This window comes from Danio rerio, chromosome 13 (assembly GCF_049306965.1).
Source record: "Danio rerio strain Tuebingen ecotype United States chromosome 13, GRCz12tu, whole genome shotgun sequence".
NCBI lineage: Eukaryota > Metazoa > Chordata > Actinopteri > Cypriniformes > Danionidae > Danio > Danio rerio.
Genome location: NC_133188.1, coordinates 23,541,740 through 23,562,231, shown reverse-complemented (window position 1 = coordinate 23,562,231; position 20,492 = coordinate 23,541,740). Strand labels below are relative to the sequence as shown.

The window sequence follows — 20,492 nt, the reverse complement described above, 5'->3', positions numbered from 1 at the left end:
AAAAAATAACTGAGTTAATCCAAATACACATGCTATGCCCCATATGGTCTAAATCCTGACAGGTGGACAAATCTAAGCTTGTTTTTATTAAAACAAATGTAAATATGCATATAATAAATAATACTACAATGCGCCTTAACACACCTCCTTTTTTAGACCAGAACGTCTATGTGCGCAAATTAATTTGCTATTTAAACAGCGTGGTACAAAATGTCAAAATGGCTCTTGCATTGAGCTGAAACTAGCAAACAACAATTGCGCCATACCTTGCGCGGGATGTATGATAGGGCCCATTGGGTCTCACAGCTTGGCAGGTTTGCCTTTGCCTTAGGAAAGCACCTGCTCTCACGAATAATTAAGTGAGTCTTCTCATAGGATGAAAAAAAACTCAACTATGAATAATAATGAGATTGACACATCCTCACTTCACTAGCAGATTCTCGCTACGTCACCAGTTTAGATCTTGCCCCAAAAATGATTTTAAAACCGAAAGATCAAATTAGCTGACAAGAGCACAAAATTATCCAGTTTTCACCACAAATAAAGCTGACAGGTGCTCAGATTTTCCTAACTGATGCTCAACACACAAATGCGTTACATTTTTTTTATAAAAGCACTTTGGGGTGTTGTGCACCTTTAAAGGAAATGTTACAGTATATCATCAAATCAGTAACATTCCCGCATAAAAACATGCCTTTTAGCATGAAAATGTTGCACACTTGTCATCAAATTCGTTCAACAATAGAAGATCAAGTTGTTGCATGGAGCGTAGCTTTGCTTCACTTATCCAATATGTGTCCATATGTCTGAAATATTCTAAAGCAGTAATGCTACTGTTTTTTTGTTTGTTTTTTTTTGTATTGACTTAAGCCTGAGATTCCCACATTGAAGAAAAAAAAAAAAAAAAACGAATGCAGAAACTACTCAGTAAATGTTTTTTTTTAAATGTATGCCCTTGTAAGAAAACATCATAAATAATTGGAAATCTGACTATAATCAAACCCTTGGAAGCAATTGAAGTCAGAACCAATGTTCACTGTACTATATTCACAAGCCATGTTTAAAGAAATAAGCCTGAAATAAAAATAAAAAAAATGTTGCAACCACCCTCCTGCTGAAATGTATTTATGGTGATCCACAAAGGTTCCGTGTTCGGCAATATAATGTTTATACAGGATTTTTTAAATGTATCAATTTATGTGGCACTACACAAACAATGAGCAAAATAAAAAATCCAAACAAAACAAAAAATGTGCACCCTAGGCTTATGTTTCTGCAGTTGTAAGATAACAAACAAACCAACAAACAAACAAATAAGTCAAGTCTATGTTACTGGCAAATACAATAGTTTTGTGGCATATCATGACCACCACTAATCCAACTAATGAAAGAGTTTTTAGCAAACCAGTCTTGCTGTGCTCTATGAAGCACTCAGACAATGTGATTAAAATGTTGGCTTAATGTCTAGGAAGCGCACACTGGTGTTTCCAAATAATTACTGGGGAAGTTATCTAGCGGTTATTGGCTCTGGAACCCCTGTGAAGTCATTAGGTAATCTCATTAGGTAATAATGACCTCATTGGCTGGTTCCTTTACCTCCCAACTAGTGTAAGTGAGCAGTTTGGGGATAAATAAAATCAGGATGTTGTGCGTATCTGCATTGTTTTTAGTCCCCCGACCCCCTCATCTATTTCTGTTTTACTTTAACTCAGATACAAAATATCCGGGCTCCAGTGGCAATGAACGAAGCACCAGCAGTTTTTAGCGTTCAAACAAGCAACAAAATGCAGGGAGAAGAAACATGTTGGTGTGTTTGATGTGAAGAAATATTTTTGCAGCATTGCTGTTTCTTTGAGGGCAGAGAGATGGATTCTCCAGAGACCCCACATCTCCTCCAATTAGATATGAAAGCAGTGAAGCACTTCTTTCTTTCTCTTTCTTTCTTTCTTTCTTTCTTTCTTTCTTTCTTTCTTTCTTTCTTTCTTTCTTTCTTTCTTTCAGTAAAATGATAGCCATTGTGGTAATAATATCCATGTTATATCCAATAATTATTCCATTATGGTAAAGCTGAATTTTCAGCATTTTTACTCCAGTCTTGAACTGATATTTCAGAAATATGTCTAATGTTAAAAAAGCTGTGCTGCTTATTAGTGAGAAGAAAAAAAAAATCTGTAAAAAAAAATAAAGCATTTGTTTGAAAAAAAAAAAAAAAAAAACTCTTGTTGATCAATTTAAAGCATTTCAGCTTAATAAAAGTACTTTCTTAACAAGAAATAAAAAATAAAATAAAAAAAATACCTCAAACGATAATTATTTTAATGGAAATGAATACATAAACATATTTAAATATGCATTGTTTGAATGAGAAGCAATATGTACGATTAACAAATAAATTAAGAAATAAACAACGTTTACAAACAGATTTGGTCCATTACAAATGCTTTGCTTGATCATTTCCAGTAGCCTTTTGCTCCAAGTCTCTATGTTTGTTTGTTTGTTTATGTATGTATGTACATACTTTCATACACTGTACAACCCAATAGTCAACTTTATCAAATGAAACAAGTGTAAAGTTAATTCTACTCATTTGATAAGAGTTTTTAACTCAGTGTTGAAGGCAACGAGTTAACTTAGTACCTCATTACAACTTAAATTGAGCAAGTTCACAGAACTCATATAGATTAGTTTAACTCAAATGGTTTGTAGCAATGGTTTTCCTCAAATGATCTGAGTTGCCTTAACTTATTAGGTTTTACAGTACTCAGTTGCTTTGAGTTCTCTACATTTATTGGGTTTTACTGTGTTCAAATAGATTAAGTTCACAGTACTCATATAGATTAGTTTAACTTAAATGGTTTGTTGCAATCGGTTTCTTTACATGGTTTGAGTTACCTTAACTTTTTGGGTTGTACAGTGCACTTATGTATTTTAGGCCTGTCACATTATCAATTTTTGCAACAGAAATATATAATTTCAATAAACAATATTATTGTCATTTTAAGACCATTTTATGCCACACTTTTTATAGTGCCAGAATGACAATATAATAGCACCATAATGCAAGTACACTTCCAAAAAACACATATTTTATTCTTAACAATATTTCATTTATTTATAGTCTTTTTAAACAATTACTAATTATGCATTGGAATTAGAATGTGAAAACATATATACTAAACAAATAAATAATAATAAATGATGTGCAAGAAAAAGTGCAAGGTAAAAAGTAACCGAGGCTGCAATATCTGCTAACAGATCTATTTTCAGTTGTTAGGCACCCACAAGAAAGTATACTATAGTAATTTAAAGTAAATAGTAGTGTTTTTAACTATATTGAGGCCTTCTATGGAGATAGAGAGGTTGTGCAATCAGCTAAAATGTTGCTAGAATAGTTTTTTTTTTTATAAATGGGTGATATATATATATTGCATCACCAAAAATGACTGCGGTCATGTCCATGTATTGTGCGATAAGTCAATATATTGATTGCTGTGACAGGCCTAACATGTTTATATACTTACTTATTAATATTGTACATGCATACTTACAAACATACATACATGTATATATTTTATGCTGTGTGCTTCTTAACTACCTGCCAGAACTACAGTAGGAGAGCAGTAGTCATCTATCTTCACACCATGCTTTGGCAAAGCTGATGTAAATTAAAAACATATAGAACTGGGTCATATGCACTTTAAGTGTTGAAGACAGCACTTAGTAAATGAGCATCATCAATCAAAAGTGTGGTTCTGCAATGCTGAATTCCACAGCCCAACTAGAAAAGCTGACGGGCTAAAGACAATGTTAGTTTTTTAGCAAAATGTAAACTTTTCAACTGTAACCAGCAAATGTGTAGATTAAAACGTTGGCTGATTTGTCACATCGTGTTAATGTAGATATGTGCGTAATCTTTTAGCTCTTATTTAACGTTGTCTTCTGGATTTCATTGCAGCTCAATTGCTATTCCTACCTTATTTCTTCTATTTTGATCTTGTTTTTAGTTCAAGCATCTCTGGTGAGTTTACAAATCAAACGACTGCCGCTTAGAGAGAGCGCTTTATTTCTGGTGTCTGAAAATCCCTTTAGATGAATGAATCCCTGCCGTAACCCCTCAAACTGAATGAAAGCTGTAGTTTTCAACGTTTAGAACAGACTGTTCATTTCCTCTGCATGGCTCCTCTGATTGGCAGCTGACATTCTGAATGATGACAAGGCTGGTGGAGTGAAATATCATATCACTGAGATAATAATAGAGCAGAGACTCTTAAAGTTGTGGAGAGAACAAGCGAGATCACTTTCTCTGATGACTTTTGCTCTGCTGAAGACAAAGCACATCTAGCTACTAGTGTTTTATATATAGTTACTTAAAGTGGAGGGACATTGGTTTATATATAGCATATACTTTTCTGTTTCATTTTAAAACATCAGCTTTTGAACAGATAGTAATTATAGGAGAACTATATATTTTCTTAACTAGTTGATTGGCTGAATGACTAGACAATCTTGAACATGGATAATTGGGCTGATTTAAGCTGAACCGCTTTATGACCTTAAACCGTTTTATGGGATGCATTTGAATGTCCTTTTAAAGTTGTCAATAAATTCAAATTTATCATCTCTTTTCTGCTAAAATTATTTATTTTTTTATTTAGTTAGCTTGTTAGTTCAGAGATGCTCTTCTGCATACTTCGGTTGTAACGAGTGCTTATTTGAGTTTCTGTTGCCTTACTATCAGCTGGAACCAGTCTGGCCATTCTCCTCTGACATCAACAAAGCATTTGTGCCTACAGAACTGCCGCTCACTGGATATTTTCTCTTTTTGGACCATTCTCTGTAAACCCTAGAGATGGTTGTGCATGAAAATCCCTGCAGATCAGCAGTTTCTGAAATACTCAGACTAGAACATCTGGCACCAACAAACATGCCACGTTCCAAACACACACATATATATATATATATATATATATATATATATATATATATATATATATATATATATATATATATATATATATATATATATATATACATATACAACAGTTCTGTCTGGTTCTTGAATCTGATTGGCTGATAGCCGTGATATATTTAAGTAATATAAGCACCCGTACAGCCTATTTACCCTTTGTGTATTAACTCCTCCCACATACAACCAGCAAAAAGCAGACACTACAGATCTAAAGTTTAAAAGATGCTTGCTCAACTGTTTAACTGTCAGCTTATGATTTGAATCCAAGGCGGAAGAAATTTCTCATACAAAAGGGATTTTGAGACTCTCCATGTTTGATTTAGTTTTTATATATACAATTATGCCATCAAACTGTTGTATAAACGCAATATCACACTCGTAGCAGTGCGATATGGCTGTACATCAGCACTGGTGGGGGCACTAAGGCACTCGGCCTGCGGCCTCTTGCCAACGCACTCCTCCCACCAGTGCCAATATACAGCCATATCGCACTGCTACGAGTGTGATATTGCTCATATATATTCCAAATGTATTATTTTCCATTGCTATATAGGTATAAACTGTACTGTGTCTCAAGTCAGAGACAACATCCTTTGAAGGCCCCTGTCATTGGCCATTTGCATCATTATGGCATGACAAAGGCTTGTGAGTTTGAAGGCTCCTTTAAATACAGTCTCCAAATTTGTCATTTGTTTCCTTGGTAAAGAGAAATGGAACTGATGGATCCTTTGTGATGTGAATATTTAAGCATTTATTGCATGCTGTTGAATACAAGCATTTTTAAAAAGAAAAAATACAGTTTTAAATGCAAGTATTAAGTTTCAGTTTACATGAACTACAATGAATTATTGAAATTTCTTAGTAATATTGAAATATTTTTATTTGCGCAAACGGTCCAAGGGAGACACAGTTTGTGAAATTAGTTTTGCTTTCAGACAGTTTAATTAAAGTAATGAATCGAATTTTAAAATTCCTTTCAGAAAAAGTTTCTACAAATATTATTGTTGCTTATTACTGACAGCTTTCATGGTTGCTTGAAAATGAGATCAGTCCTCTGTAGGCTATACTATCTAATTTCATAACGCTCAGTTTAGCCTATGTAGACTTTGAAAAATTCATCCTGAAATGAGTGATGGACTTTATTTTCGTATACCATTATTGCTAATGTAGTTTTTCTGCATGGATTCCACCATTAAATGGGTTTTACAAACAAGTTGAACTAATGCAAAAATGGGCACTTATTGGCATATGCACAAAAGCATATACAATCAATTAAAAATGCTTTTTTGAGAACACAACTAGACTCTTGTGTTTTACCACAAAATCAGATCCAATTCCATTCAGTCATAGAGACGAGAACTAAGTCACTGTCCACTGTCCTGTTTTTTTTTTTTTTTTTTTTTTACTTAAAAGCAGAACACACAATGCAGGAGTCTTTCACAGCTTTCAGTCCCAAAGATCACTTAAAATATTGATTTTTAAACAACAATTTGGTTGAGCAGCCATCCTGAACCTTCACTAATATAAAGCACAAATATTTAATCTGAGTTCATCTAATTAGTATTCATACATTAATAACACCAAAGGGATGCTTGTATATGCCAAAAAGAGATGTTAGGAGAAACCAAGTTAAAACATGCCTTTTGTAGCATCTGAAAGCCACATATTGGTCTCATTTCAAAGCCCCAGGCTCAGTAAACTCTTAGATTGGTGTTAGTGAATGTGAGCTTGGGATGGGTTATAGCTTATAGTTTGAAATATAGCAGTACAATTCTGCCCATGTTAAAAAATATATATTTATAAAAAAAATAATAAAAAAAAAATTATGGTAGTAATAATTAAATGACAGAACCTTCAATTCATCTGTGTGTTGTTACAATAGCAAGTATGTAATACGGATTTGCATTTATGTGCCTGTTTACAAAAATTTATTGACATACTTTTATTTTAAAATTTGTTTCATAACATCCTTGTTTAAAATAACCTCTTTTTTTGTGAGCACACATTGTTTCATACCACAGAATGAAGAAGAAATCTTCGTTTTATATATAGTATTCAATGCAGTTATAAAGGCTTAGCATTGCATTATAAATATACTTTATAGTTACAACATACTCAGGATGGCTAAAAGAACAGAAACTCGATCTCAATATTGCCACAAGCATTTGTTTGTGTTCATGCTTTGATCAATTTATCCATTTCTACAATCTTTATCCACTTTGCTAAACAGTAGCGATAGCTGATGCCTTTTCTTCAGTAAATTACGTGTAGTGTTTATGCACAAGGACTCACTCTAGCATCCAGTATGAATGAAATTGTAATCACATTCCCAAATTTTTGATCTCATCTCCAGTTCAGAGGTCTTGAACTCTGCTCTTAGGGATCCACTGTCCTACAATGTTTATTTTCAACCTGCTTCAGCACATCTGCTTGTGTATTTTATATAATACAGAAAAGCTTGAGTAGCTGCTTCAGTGTGTATCATGGTTGAGCTGTTCAGGATGGCAGGCATCCAGGAGCAGGGTAAAATACCACTGTTTTATCTGTTTATGAATGGAAAAAAAAAAAAAAATGAAGAATACTCTAAAGATACAGGTGTCACAACTTGGCTCACTTCACACTCACATAAACGCACTGGATCACGTTAACAAGCTTTTATTTACAGAACACTTACTGGAAACACTAGAACATTGACACAGGAATCCTGAGGTTAAGACAACATGGAATGACATGGAATACTAGACAAGGAATGGACTAAAATCAGGGACTTTATACACGGCACACTATCAGTCTAATACTGAACCTAACGGCGGGAAACAGAACAAAGGAGTACATGATCACAACAGAAGCACATGGAACACACTAGGAAGTCACATGACGCAAACATAAGCACATTGAACACAACACAGAACCTGACAACAGGACGTTAGATTCCATTGAATTATCATCAAAATAGTTATCGTAATAAATAACCAAAAATAATGTCAGGTATCTTTAAGTCCATGTCACTCATCATGTGAGCAGAGAGAAATATCACAGTACTTGTATGATTCAGCAGTGCAGCAGACGCAGACGACTGCCAGTTTAGATATCAGCAGTGATATTCCTCTCCCACTGGGATTCGGCATTCGCTCAGAGCGATCTCTCGCTCTTCCGGTCCTTCATGAGAAGTTCAGTCAGTGGGTGTCTTTTGAATGTGACTGCCATTTAAGTGTTTTTCCTCCCACATCGTTCCCACTCTCTTAGAAGACTTGCAGTCAAATAGCTCCGCCTGACAGAGTCTCTTCACTTCAGCTTGACCTTTGACTGCTACAGTCAGTAGGAGCAGTAATAAAGACCACAGTGATGGCTGTGACGCGTGTCAAATGTCATATGTCTGATGCCTCACACGTCTGAATAGCAGTTTTAGCTGTCATTTTAAGAGCTCTTGGTAAGCTGCACAAGTCTCTGAGCTCCAGAGCAGATGGCCTCTATCAGTGCTGCCAGTTTTGATGTAACGCGTTTTGTCCAATCAGAGGCGAGCACTGCTGCTTTAGCCTGATTGCACTGCAGAGGTTTGAACTACACTTTAAGCCTCTGGCAATAAATGCACTCTTACCGAATATTTTGCCACCCTGGGTCATTCTGTCTCACTTTGGTGACTTGATCGATTCCAAATGAAACGGAAAATTATTCAGAGTCTCGAAATCAGTGAGGGCCAGACCTGAAAAAGAAAACTGTTGTACCCCAAGCTTTACTCAATCTAAGTTAGTAATAATATTGTTTGTCGGCATATTTACTCAAGACCTACAGCTTTTACGAACAGCAGACCCTGCTTTACTACTTTCTGAATACACTGTCTGACCTTTTTAAGTTAAAATCATTTAAATTGGACAAATCTTTACAATGAAATAAAAAAAAAAATATATATATATATATATATATATATATATATATATATATATATATATATATATATATATATATATATATATATATATATATATATATATATATTAGGGTGCGGAGCAGCCGGTATTTGTTGAGGGGGGAAAAGTATTTGTATTTGTATTCGAGTAAAATTCAAAATGGCGCAAAAATATTTTTTTTTCTATTACACTTCTAATTTAAGTTATAGTGAAAGTATTGTTTAATTATACCCATTATATAAATAATAGACATGCAATATTGGTTGTTGTTTTTAAACATGTGACAAGAAATGTCATTGAAAAGAAAATAACAAGAAGTAATAAGAAGCCATTATCTCATCCATGGTTAAACCAACAACTAATAAAATACCATTGTGAATATTATGAACCCCACCACCACCGTTCTTGCTGAAGGACACTGAATAGACAGAATAAAAACAAATAATACTTCAAAAAATTGTTCTTCTTCTGAAAGAACTTCTTTCTTGGACAGAATTCCAAAAACTAATATTAACTAAATAAATTTAAATAAAACCCTGCCTGGGAGATCTGGCAGAACAAAAGTATTCTATATAATACTAAAAGATACAGCCCAGCTATTGTCATCTGCCTGCCACAAAAAAGACTCAAAGTTTGTTTGTTTGTTTTTTTTGTTTGAAACTGACTGGCTGGGGCAGAATGTGGCTGTGTTGATGGTTTGGTGCTTGTGGAGGATTTAGCTGAACATAGCTGTGCTGATTGAGGGGATTGATGCTTGTGAGGGGTTCACAGACAGTATCAGGAGAGGATGCTTTTAGTGCATGTGATAATACATTACATAGAAGGTTGCGCGGTGGCACAGTGAGTAGCACTGTCGCCTGACAGCAAGAAGGTTGCTGGTTCGAGCCCCGACTGGGTTCTCCCCATGTTGGCGTGGGTTTCCTCTGGGTGCTCCGGTTTCCCCCACAGTCCAAACACATGCAATACAGGTGAATTGGGTAAGCTAAATTGTCCCTATTGTATGTGTGTAAAAGAGAGTGTATTGATGTTTCCCAGTGCTGGGTAGCAGCTGGAAGGGCAGCCACTGCGTAAATCAAATGCTGGATAAATTGGTGGTTCATTCCACTGTGGCAACCCCAGATTGATAAAGGGATTTAGCCGAAAAGAAATGAATGAATGATTATGGATAGAAGATGTTGACAGATGTTTGCCTTTGCTGATTTCACTTTTGCACACATTATACAGTATCACTTTGTTTTATCTGCAGCACCACTGACTGTAAAATGCTTCCACACAGAACCTGAAGGTTTTTTTTTCTTTTGACTGGTGAAGGACCAAGAAATGGCTCAGCAGTAGTCTTTTTCACTCTTTTTCTGGGTGCCCAAATGTATTTGAGGAGTTTCAAGTTAATAAAAAGTAACGGGAAGCTATGCTAAGGTTAACTAGCCTATAGCATATATCTTGCTGTCTGCAAAAGACAGTAATTTAGATGTACCATATAACTCCCATAAGTGGATACTATTCGACACAACTGCAAAAGCATCGTTTTAACCTTTATAAACGAACGTTAACGTTACTCTGTCAACAGTCTATTGTCTAAATTACCGCGCTAACAGAGCTAACGTTGCGTAAACAGAGCACCCGGTTGCAGACGTCAATAATGTAATAGAATATCAAACTCCGCCTCAATTCCGCTACAAGTTTATAAACTGCCTTTGGAACCCAATTAAGGTACAAAAATCTATTTAACAAAAATAGTGATGCAGTGAAGTATTTTTTTCACTCAGCCGAGCCTTCTGTCTGTTGCTGTGGAGAAGCTTTCCTGACACCTTTTATCCCCGCCCTCCGACTACTGAGCGTCTCTCTCTCTCTCACTCACTCACTCACGTGGGCATGCACTGTGATCTCATGAGGAAACGCTGCTTTTTGATAGTGTTTTTCTTGCTCCCGATTACAAATAATTTTTCAAGTATTTGTTCGAATCAAGTATTCGTAAAAACACACTATTCGTGCCTTTCCGAATACCGTATTCGGCTCCACCCTTAATATATATATATATATATATATATATATATATATATATATATATATATATATATATATATATATATATATATATATATATATATATATATATATTCAATATAATTACTATTATTATTATTATTATTATTATTATTATTATTATTATTATTATTATTACTAAAACTGTGCCATTCAAGATGTATCTTGTCTAGTACAGGGGGTCTTAACTGCATGGCTTAATGTGTTTTGTTTTTGCGGGACAAAATTTGGAAGCTATTATTGGGTCATGACCTGTACGGTGAGAACCATTAATCTACAGCATCAATGAAAGATAGGCATCTCATTTCAGGAAAAGGCTTAAATCCATCTAGTGTCACCAAACACAATTGCAATACTGGTATGTAGAACTTATAGTTAAATGTTTTTATTATATAATTAATATGTATTTATTTACTTTAAGTTTAGCCTGGTGCCACTGATCACAATTTATGATTTCTTTCAGGAAGTGTTCACATGATGCCATTTTCAACAAACAGAATACATTTTGTGTGTATTTTTTGTTATTTTACAGTATTTACTGCAAAAAAATAAATAAATAAATAATAATAATAATAATAATAATAATATGTATATGCTTGTGCCTTGTTACTAGTCCAAATTTCAACAAATTCTTAAGGGTGCTGTATGTAAGTTTTTGACTCTTCTAAGGCATAAAAATACCATAATACGTTTGCAGATATTTAAGCAACATGCTAAGTGAACTCTTGTTTATCTAAAGTCAGACATTCTTCTTTAAAAATTATTAAAGTCAAAACAACACCACTCATTTCAACTTTAGACTTTTTTTTCCTTAACAGTCCATTAAATGAATCAAAAATATATTTAAAATGATAATGTAATAAAAGGAGTCCAAATGCAGTTTATTTAAAACTTGGTCATGCAGGCAATGTTCAAAGCAGAAGCAAACGATATCATGGGGGTAATCCAAAAGCGCAGTCATGGTCGCAGGCAAAGAGGTCAGTGTAGGCAGCAAATAGCACAAACAATTGACAATTAACGTATACTTTTAGACCACTGTGGTCTTACATTGACCAACAATTCCAAATCCTTTTCTGCTTAGTGAATACAGTGAATACAATTTATTACACTACCTTTTCCAGATTAATTTACCTTCTCAAACAAGCATGTTTTGTATTCGGTCAGAGAGTGGTGGTTTGCATAGTGATTCAGCAACATTCAGTTTTCATGCTCTATTTCATCATGTCCAATAATGGCAAATAGATCACCGCTATCCAACCTCTCGCATTCATGCAAATCCAGCAGCAGGTCTAATGACTCTCACTAGTGTAACTTTCCCTGAAACTGATGTCTCTGTGTGCCAGTACTTTGGGCAGGGACAGTATATCTCTGTGACAGGCTGTGCATATTAATGCATCACAGATCATGTTTGTGTGCGATCGAGATCGAGCAGGCAGTCCGGGCCATGAATTCTCATCAGTCGAGGGTGATGCTAATGCTGGAGGGATGTTAACTTCTCAAACAGCCTCCCATTTTGGTTTGAGTGGAGAGATTCCTGACATACTCAAATAAACTACTGCTGAAAGTCCCCAAGAAATCAAAACTAACCATTTGATTTCATTAGCTTACATTGCTAGTTTTGTGGTGAACAATTCATCTGTGCATGTCTAAGTAAGTAAGTTTGCTCGTCTAATCTTAAATTGAAATCTGAAAATGCACTTCCTGTTTGTTTTTAGTTGAACTAAGATAACGCAACTGAGGTAATGGGCTTGGCTAACATACTTAACTGACAGTTGGACCGGCGTGCTTATGACAAACAGAAATGGTGAGCAGGAAGAGTCTGTTAGGTTGTACTAACTCGCGATGTTTCGGTAAGCAGCTTCTACATTTAAAACTGTTTGAGCTACGATATATGCAAATGATATAAAGGATGAAGTATTCGATGAATTTGTTGGATAAAATTTTCCTTTGAATTTTGGACAGATTTTTGTGAAATTCATTGATTCATTTTCTTTTCGGCTTGGTCCTTTTATTAGTTTGGGATCACCACAGCGGAATGAACCGCCAACTTATCCAGCATTTGCATTAAGTAGCGGATACCCTTCCAGCAGCAACCCATCTCTGGGAAACATTCATACACACACATTTAGACTCATACACTACAGACAATTTATCCTATCCAATTCACCTGTACTGCTTGTCTTTGGACTGTAGGGGAAACCGGAGCACCCTGAGAAAAACCCACGCGAACGCAGGAAGAATATGCTAACTCCACAAAGAAACGGCAACTGACCCAGTCAAGGCTTGAACCAGCAACGTTCTTGCTGTGAGGCAACAGCACTACCTACTGCCACACCGCGTCGCTGCCGAATTTTGACTCAAAGATAACAAATATTCATCGCAATTTTTTTTGAGGAATATAGAGCACTTGTTGCGTGCATTTTGTTGAAAACAATCCTAAAGGAATACGAAATTGTTTTATTTTATTCTGTACTGACAATCTAGACATGCCAAACACAAACATGCAAGAATATTACCGTCTGAAATACATTCAGTTGTTCTGAAATAATACCCTACAGCAAACAAAAACAAGCTGTAGTGTTAATTTTGTTCTAAACATGTTAACACCAAAAAATCTATTTTTACATTTCCTGGTGACACTTTACAATAAGGTTGCATTAGTTAATGTTAGTTATTTACCAACATAGTTAATGAAAAAACAGTTCATTGTTAGTTTGTTTACTCCGCGTGCATTAACTAATGATAACTAGCATGAATTTGGATGTTAATAATGCATTAGTAAATGTTGAAGTATGATAAATAAATGTTGATGTGTCCCAAATGCATCCATGAGATGTTTCTTGCATAATTCAAGCCTGGCGCAGCCAGTGACTCCTAGGAATAGACTAGGTGGCAACCAAGAATAGTTTGGTCGACTACTGGAGAGACAGTTGACGGCACGGAAAGACGGCACTTGGGACAGTATGGGTTAGCACCCCAGCCTGTGTCTTTCGTGAGAGAGAACCCAAACAAGCTACGCAAAGCCCCACAGAGATATACCCCCAGGAGATCCCGAGGGGGGGGGGGGGGGGGGGGGGGGGGAGATCTCCAATCGGACGGATCAAAGGTTAATGACCCATGCAAACGGACAGACGACGAACAAAATATATGTGACATGCATTTGCGGAAAGCTGTGTAAGAACCATCGGGGCCTAAAAATCCATCAGGCCAGAATGAAATGTTTGGAGCAGAAGAGTAAGGTGCAACGCACAGGTCCTGAACCTGGTGAGACGCAGGAGGAGCCCGGCCCGGAGGCAACCCACAGAGCCAAGTCCCTCCATGTACCAGAGCCTCAAACTCCAAGCGAAGTAGTTCAACAGCGGATTAAATGGCCCCCAGCCAGCAAACGAAGTGTGGCTGCAGTTCGATGAAGATGTGTCCAACATCATTCAAGCCATAGCCAAAGGAGATGCAGATAGCCGACTCAAAACGATGACTACCATCATCTTCAGCTATGCTCTAGAAAGATTCGGTTGCATAGAGAAAGGAAAGACCAAGCCCACCACCCCCTACACTATGAACCGTAGGGCTACCCAGATACATCACCTGCGTCAGGAGCTTTGTTCCCTCAAGAAACTGTATAAGAAAGCTACGGATGAGGAGAAGCAACCATTAGCGGAGTTGAAAAACATTTTGCGGAAGAAGCTGATGATCCTACGCAGGGCAGAGTGGCATCGGAGACGAGGGCGAGAGAGAGCCAGAAAGCGAGCTGCCTTCATCACCAATCCCTTTGGCTTCACAAAACAGCTGCTCGGGGACAAGCGGAGCGGTCGACTTGAGTGCTCAATAGAGGAAGTGAATCGCTTCATTGAGGAAACAGTGAGTGATCCATTGAGAGAGCAGGAGCTGGAGCCCAACAAAGCTCTTATCAGCCCCACCCCTCCAGCAAGAGAGTTCAGTTTGAGGGGGCCAAGTCTGAAGGAGGTCAAGGAAATCATTAAGGCATCTCGCTCAGCATCTACTCCAGGCCCTAGTGGCATACCTTACCTTGTCTATAAGCGCTGCCCAGGGCTTCTCCTGCATCTGTGGAAGATCTTGAAGGTGATTTGGCAACGAGGAAGAGTGGCTGAGCAGTGGAGGTGTGCCGAGGGAGTGTGGATTCCTAAAGAGGAAAACTCGAAAAACATCAACCAGTTTCGAATCATCTCTCTATTGAGTGTTGAAGGGAAGGTGTTTTTCAGCATCGTCTCACGAAGACTGACAGAGTTCCTCCTCGAGAACAATTATATTGACCCTTCAGTGCAGAAGGGAGGGATTCCTGGAGCTCCTGGCTGCTTGGAACACACTGGAGTAGTTACACAACTCATCAGAGAGGCCCATGAGAAAAGAGGGGACTTGGTTGTCTTGTGGTTGAACTTGGCAAATGCCTATGGGTCCATACCCCACAAGCTGGTTGAGCTCGCTTTACACCGCCACCACGTTCCTAGTAAGATTAAGGACCTAATTCTGGATTACTACAATAATTTCAAGATGCGGGTCGCATCTGGGTCAGAAACATCAAGCTGGCATCGCATCGGGAAAGGAATAATAACAGGCTGCACCATCTCAGTTATTCTTTTTGCTCTCGCCATGAACATGGTGGTCAAGTCAGCCGAAGTGGAATGCAGAGGGCCCTTAACTAAGTCAGGTGTGCGACAGCCCCCTATTAGAGTATATATGGATGACCTTACCATCACAACAACAAAGGTCCCAGGGAGCAGGTGGATCTTACAAGGACTTGAGAGACTCATCGCCTGGGCTAGAATGAGTTTTAAGCCCTCCAAGTCTAGGTCCATGGTGCTGAAGAAGGGGAAAGTGGTTGACAAGTTCCATTTTTCCATCTCAGGAAGTGTCATCCCAACCATCACGGAGCAACCTGTCAAGAGTTTGGGGAAGCTCTTTGACTCCAGCCTAAAAGACTCTGCAGCCATTCAGAAGTCCAAAAAAGAACTTGGAGCTTGGCTGGCGAAGGTTGACAAATCCGGCCTGCCTGGTAGATTCAAAGCCTGGATCTATCAGCATTCAATTCTGCCCCGAGTTTTGTGGCCTCTGCTGATCTATGCAGTCCCAATGTCAACAGTTGAGTCCCTAGAAAGGAAGATCAGTGGCTTTCTTCGAAAATGGTTGGGCCTCCCACGCAGTCTTACCAGTGCTGCACTATACGGGACAAGTAACACCTTGCAGCTACCATTCAGTGGCCTCACAGAGGAATTCATGGTTGTACGCACCAGAGAAGCCCTACAGTACAGGGACTCTAGAGATGGCAAGGTGTCATCAGCCTGCATCGAGGTGAGGACAGGCAGGAAATGGAATGCAGGGAAAGCAGTGGAGGTGGCAGAGTCACGCCTGCAACAAAAGGCTCTGGTGGGCACTGTAGCGACAGGCAGAGCGGGCTTGGGCTATTTTCCAAAGACCTTAGTAAGCCAGGTCAAAGGCAAGGAAAGACACCACCTACTCCAGGGAGAGGTTCGAGCAAGTGTGGAGGAAGAGAGAGTCAGTAGGGTGGTAGGACTCCGGCAGCAGGGAGCATGGACTAGGTGGAATACACTGCAACGTAGGATCACCTGGGCGAACATCTTGCAGGGGGATTTCCAACGTGTCCGTTTCCTAGTACAAGCTGTCTACGATGTACTGCCAAGCCCATCAAACCTCCACGTTTGGGGAAAGAATGAGACACCTTCCTGCCTTCTTTGCTCTGGAAGAGGCTCTCTAGAACATCTCCTCAGCAGTTGCCCCAAGGCTCTGGCTGATGGTCGCTATCGTTGGCGCCATGACCAGGTGCTTAAGGCAATTGCTGCTAGCTTAGCTTCAGCCATTAACACGAGCAAGAACCATCGTGCTCCAAGGAAGGCAGTCCACTTCATCAAAGCGGGAGAAAAACCCCTGGCCCTCCCACAATTAACAGGCCTCCTTCACAAAGCCTCGGACTGGCAGCTGGAGGTCGACCTGGGAAAACAGCTGAGGTTTCCTCATCACATCGCTGCAACACGTCTCCGTCCAGACATTATAGCTATCTCAGAAGCTTCAAGACAGCTAATTATTCTGGAGCTTACAGTGCCGTGGGAAGAGCGTATTGAAGAAGCAAATGAGAGGAAGCGCGCTAAGTACCAGGAATTAGTGGAGGAGTGCAGGGAGAGAGGCTGGAGAACTTACTATGAGCCCATAGAAATTGGATGCAGAGGCTTTGCAGGGTGTTCACTTTGCAAAGTCCTCAGTCGTTTGGGCATTACAGGCGTGGCGAAGAAAAGGACCATTCGATCCGCAAGCGAAGCCGCAGAGAAGGCCACAAGGTGGCTGTGGATTAAGAGGGCAGATCCGTGGACTGCTGTTGGGACACAAGTCGGGACTTGATCAACCCCGGCTGGGTCACCTGGGTGAGAGTGTATGATGTTGAGAGACCCGAAACACTCAATGATCCCAGGATACATCACTGATGATGTGTCCCAAATGCATCTATGAGATGTTTCTTGCATAAGTTGTACAAGTATTCCTCTTACATTATTAACCAATGCAACCTTATTGTAGAGTGCAACCAATTTCCCTGTTTTCGTTTGAAGCAGTCTTGCTGATTTTATAATCAGATTCTGCACTCCTATTGGTTCTTGGTTTGACACAAATTGTAGCTGAAGTTACATTGCAAGAAAGTCTCGGAAATCTTTTGACACTCCAAAAATTTTCTCATGGTGGCCATTAAGAGGCTGTCGGTAACCATGTCAAACCTACGGTGAAAGACCACAGATTTTAGCCTATAGGTTTACAAGAATCCTTTAGGATTTTCCAAATTGTGGCTGACATTGCACAGTGTAAGCAGGGCTTTACGGATACAGCTGTCAGTGTAAAGCCTGATTGATAGTTTTGTGTTGAGTGATTGCCTTACCATGCACATACCTTGCACATACTATAGCTGACACCATAGTGCAATACCTCTTCATACCTCTGCATTCTGTCTGTGTTGCTCTGACAGTAACACTTCCAAATGTTAGCTGGCAGTGGGGTTATAAATGTTTCTCTGTCAAGTTTTTTTGACTGTGTTTTAGGTTTACACCAGAAATGTCTGCAATACTACTATAAAAGTAGTTTAGTCTTACACTCATTTAAGGAAGAAAGTGGTGGGAGCCGGTTGGAAGTTCAACAACTTTAATCTTAAAATAAAACAATAAAAATGTATCCATCCAGTACTACTCTGCGTGACTCAACACTTGATAAATTCTCACAACACCCATGGGATAAACACACTCGTTACAGCTATACCAAGCTGGCCAATGACAGATCTTGTTCTCTGCTTCATTGCAACAATTAGTTATGTTTTTTTTTTTTTTTTAAGAAGCTTGTCAGGGTCCATGTCAGAGTACCGTAAAGGTTATAAGACTGTAAAAAAGGCACCAGACCTACTGCATGTACGACACAGAAGCATAAGTTGGTTTTATAAACCTTGTCTCAAGATGTTTGTAATACATTTTGGACATGGAAGGAGAGTAAACACCACCAAACCGATGAGGGCTTTAAATATTCCAATGTTTCTAAAACATAAAAATGTCAGTTTCAGTGCAACTAATACTTAACTCCCTTTGGCTTATCTGCATTAGAGAGAAGGAGCTTTCTTATAGGTCCATTGATTTGCTCAGAATTATTCAAAATGTTTTTAAAACAAAGTTTTCTGATCCAAGCCCATTGGTACTTCAGTATTTAAGCTGAAAGCTGATGCATCTTGATGAAATCTGTCCGTCTCTGAGAACATGGCAGCTTGATGGAAAGACTGAAGAGAGAGAGAGAGAGAGAGAGAGAGACAAAGAGTGCTTCAGGGATCAATTACATAGGTCTTGAGTTATAGGACTGCTACGGTTTCATTTGCCGTTATTACACTGGAGGACTGTTTGCAAAGAGAGAGACTTTATTAAGAGCTACAAACAGTCAAACGACAGGAGAAAGAGAGAGTCTTATTTCCAAATGTTTGGCTTATTTGATTCACTCATGGTTTAAAAAAAAAAAAAAAATTGAAAGACAATGATTCCACCTGTACAAACGGAGCATTAAGGTACAGTTATAGGGAGAAGGATATAGGATCAGTCAGTGGATGGGACTTCCAAACTCAAGGGTAGCAATAGAAACATTAACAAAAAAAAAAAAAAAAAAAAAAAAAAAAAGGTACTCAAAACTTTTAGTTTGTTGTTTTAGATGTATTTATATTATTAGATGCTTCATTATACTTCGTATAATTTTATTTTATTTGGCCCTTTAACACATTTTGTTGCTTATTATAAGTAGACTGTAAGGTCAGGGTTACTGTAACTTGACATAAAAATAATAACAACAACATTAATTAATTAAATAATAATAATAATAATAATAATAATAATAATAATAATAATAATAATAATAATATTAGTAGTAGAAGTAGTAGTAATAGTAGTATGTAATTATAATGGAATAATAATAATTTGTTACATTTAAATAGCACTTTTCTGGACACTTTTCTGGACAAAGAGCTTTACACATTTTTTGGTGTGAAATCTCCTCTTCCACCACCAGTGTGAAGCATCCACCTGGATGACGCAACAGCAGCCTCATTGACCCAGACTGCACACCGCACACACCAGCTGATTGGTGGAGAGGAGTCCTGAAGAGGAGTAATGAAGCCAATTATGATATGGGGATGGTTAGGAAGCCATGAAGAATGAAGAGGACATTGATTTTTCGAAAGACTGTGCTTACTGACCAGTATAGAATTTCCATTTATATACTGAGACGTTAGGACCCACACAGACCGCAGGTTAAGTGCCCCCTGCTGGCCTCACTAATGCCTTTCCCCAGCAGCAACCTACATGGTGAAAAAAATGAGAGGGTGCTCGATGCAGAGCCATTTGAGGAGAGCTGAGCTCCAGCGAGGGGGAGCATGAGCTGTCGCTCCTCCTCCTGTAAGCTGTTTTAATGCGTACACCAACCCCACCCCTAACCCTACCCCCAGTGACATCACTCGTAGAAGAAGTGCAAAAAAGGTGGAGCTCAAGCTTAAGCTCCCCCTCGCTGGAGCTCAGCTCTCCTCAAATGGCTCTGCAGCGGGCACCACTTGAAAAAAATGGTGAGAATTTTTTTTTTGTTTTGTTTGTTTGTTTTTTCCAGCAGCTATGGCTGGCCCTACTGTAAATTAACAATGGTAACTGTAAATGTCTGTAATTTAAAAGCCGTTATTTTACTTTTTTTTTTTTTCGGCACCCTAGCAGCTGGAAAATAAATCTCACTGCTTAGCTTTATAGAGTGACCATGTGAGTTGCAGATCTGCCGTTCTGACATGTACTCGCAAAGTTTCTTATATTCTTTAAAAAGTCGGTTCGTGGATCATTCATTCATTCATTCATTCATTTGATATGTCAGCAAATACAAACCAAACAGTCTGCTAATATTCAAATAAAAAATCTACATGTAAATGTTGGAAGATAGCAGCATTGTAACATATCATCTATATATTGTGCAAAAGAAACTATCAAAATGAAGTAATGCCATTTTATTTAGATCTGACAGAGGCAAAAAAAAAAAAAAAAAAAAAAAAAAAAAAT

At 38.1% G+C, this 20,492-nt stretch overlaps 1 protein-coding gene and 1 long non-coding RNA gene across 5 annotated transcripts in view; both read left to right on the top strand.

Annotated features, from left to right (window-relative positions):
• The window catches only part of gfra1a (gdnf family receptor alpha 1a), a 293,308-nt gene that overhangs the window by 88,748 nt on the left and 184,068 nt on the right, over positions 1–20,492 (top strand).
• LOC141377168 (uncharacterized) lies at positions 11,492–18,934 on the top strand. The gene is made up of 2 exons (XR_012389273.1): positions 11,492–13,731; positions 17,415–18,934. It is a non-coding gene; the product is annotated as an uncharacterized lncRNA (long non-coding RNA).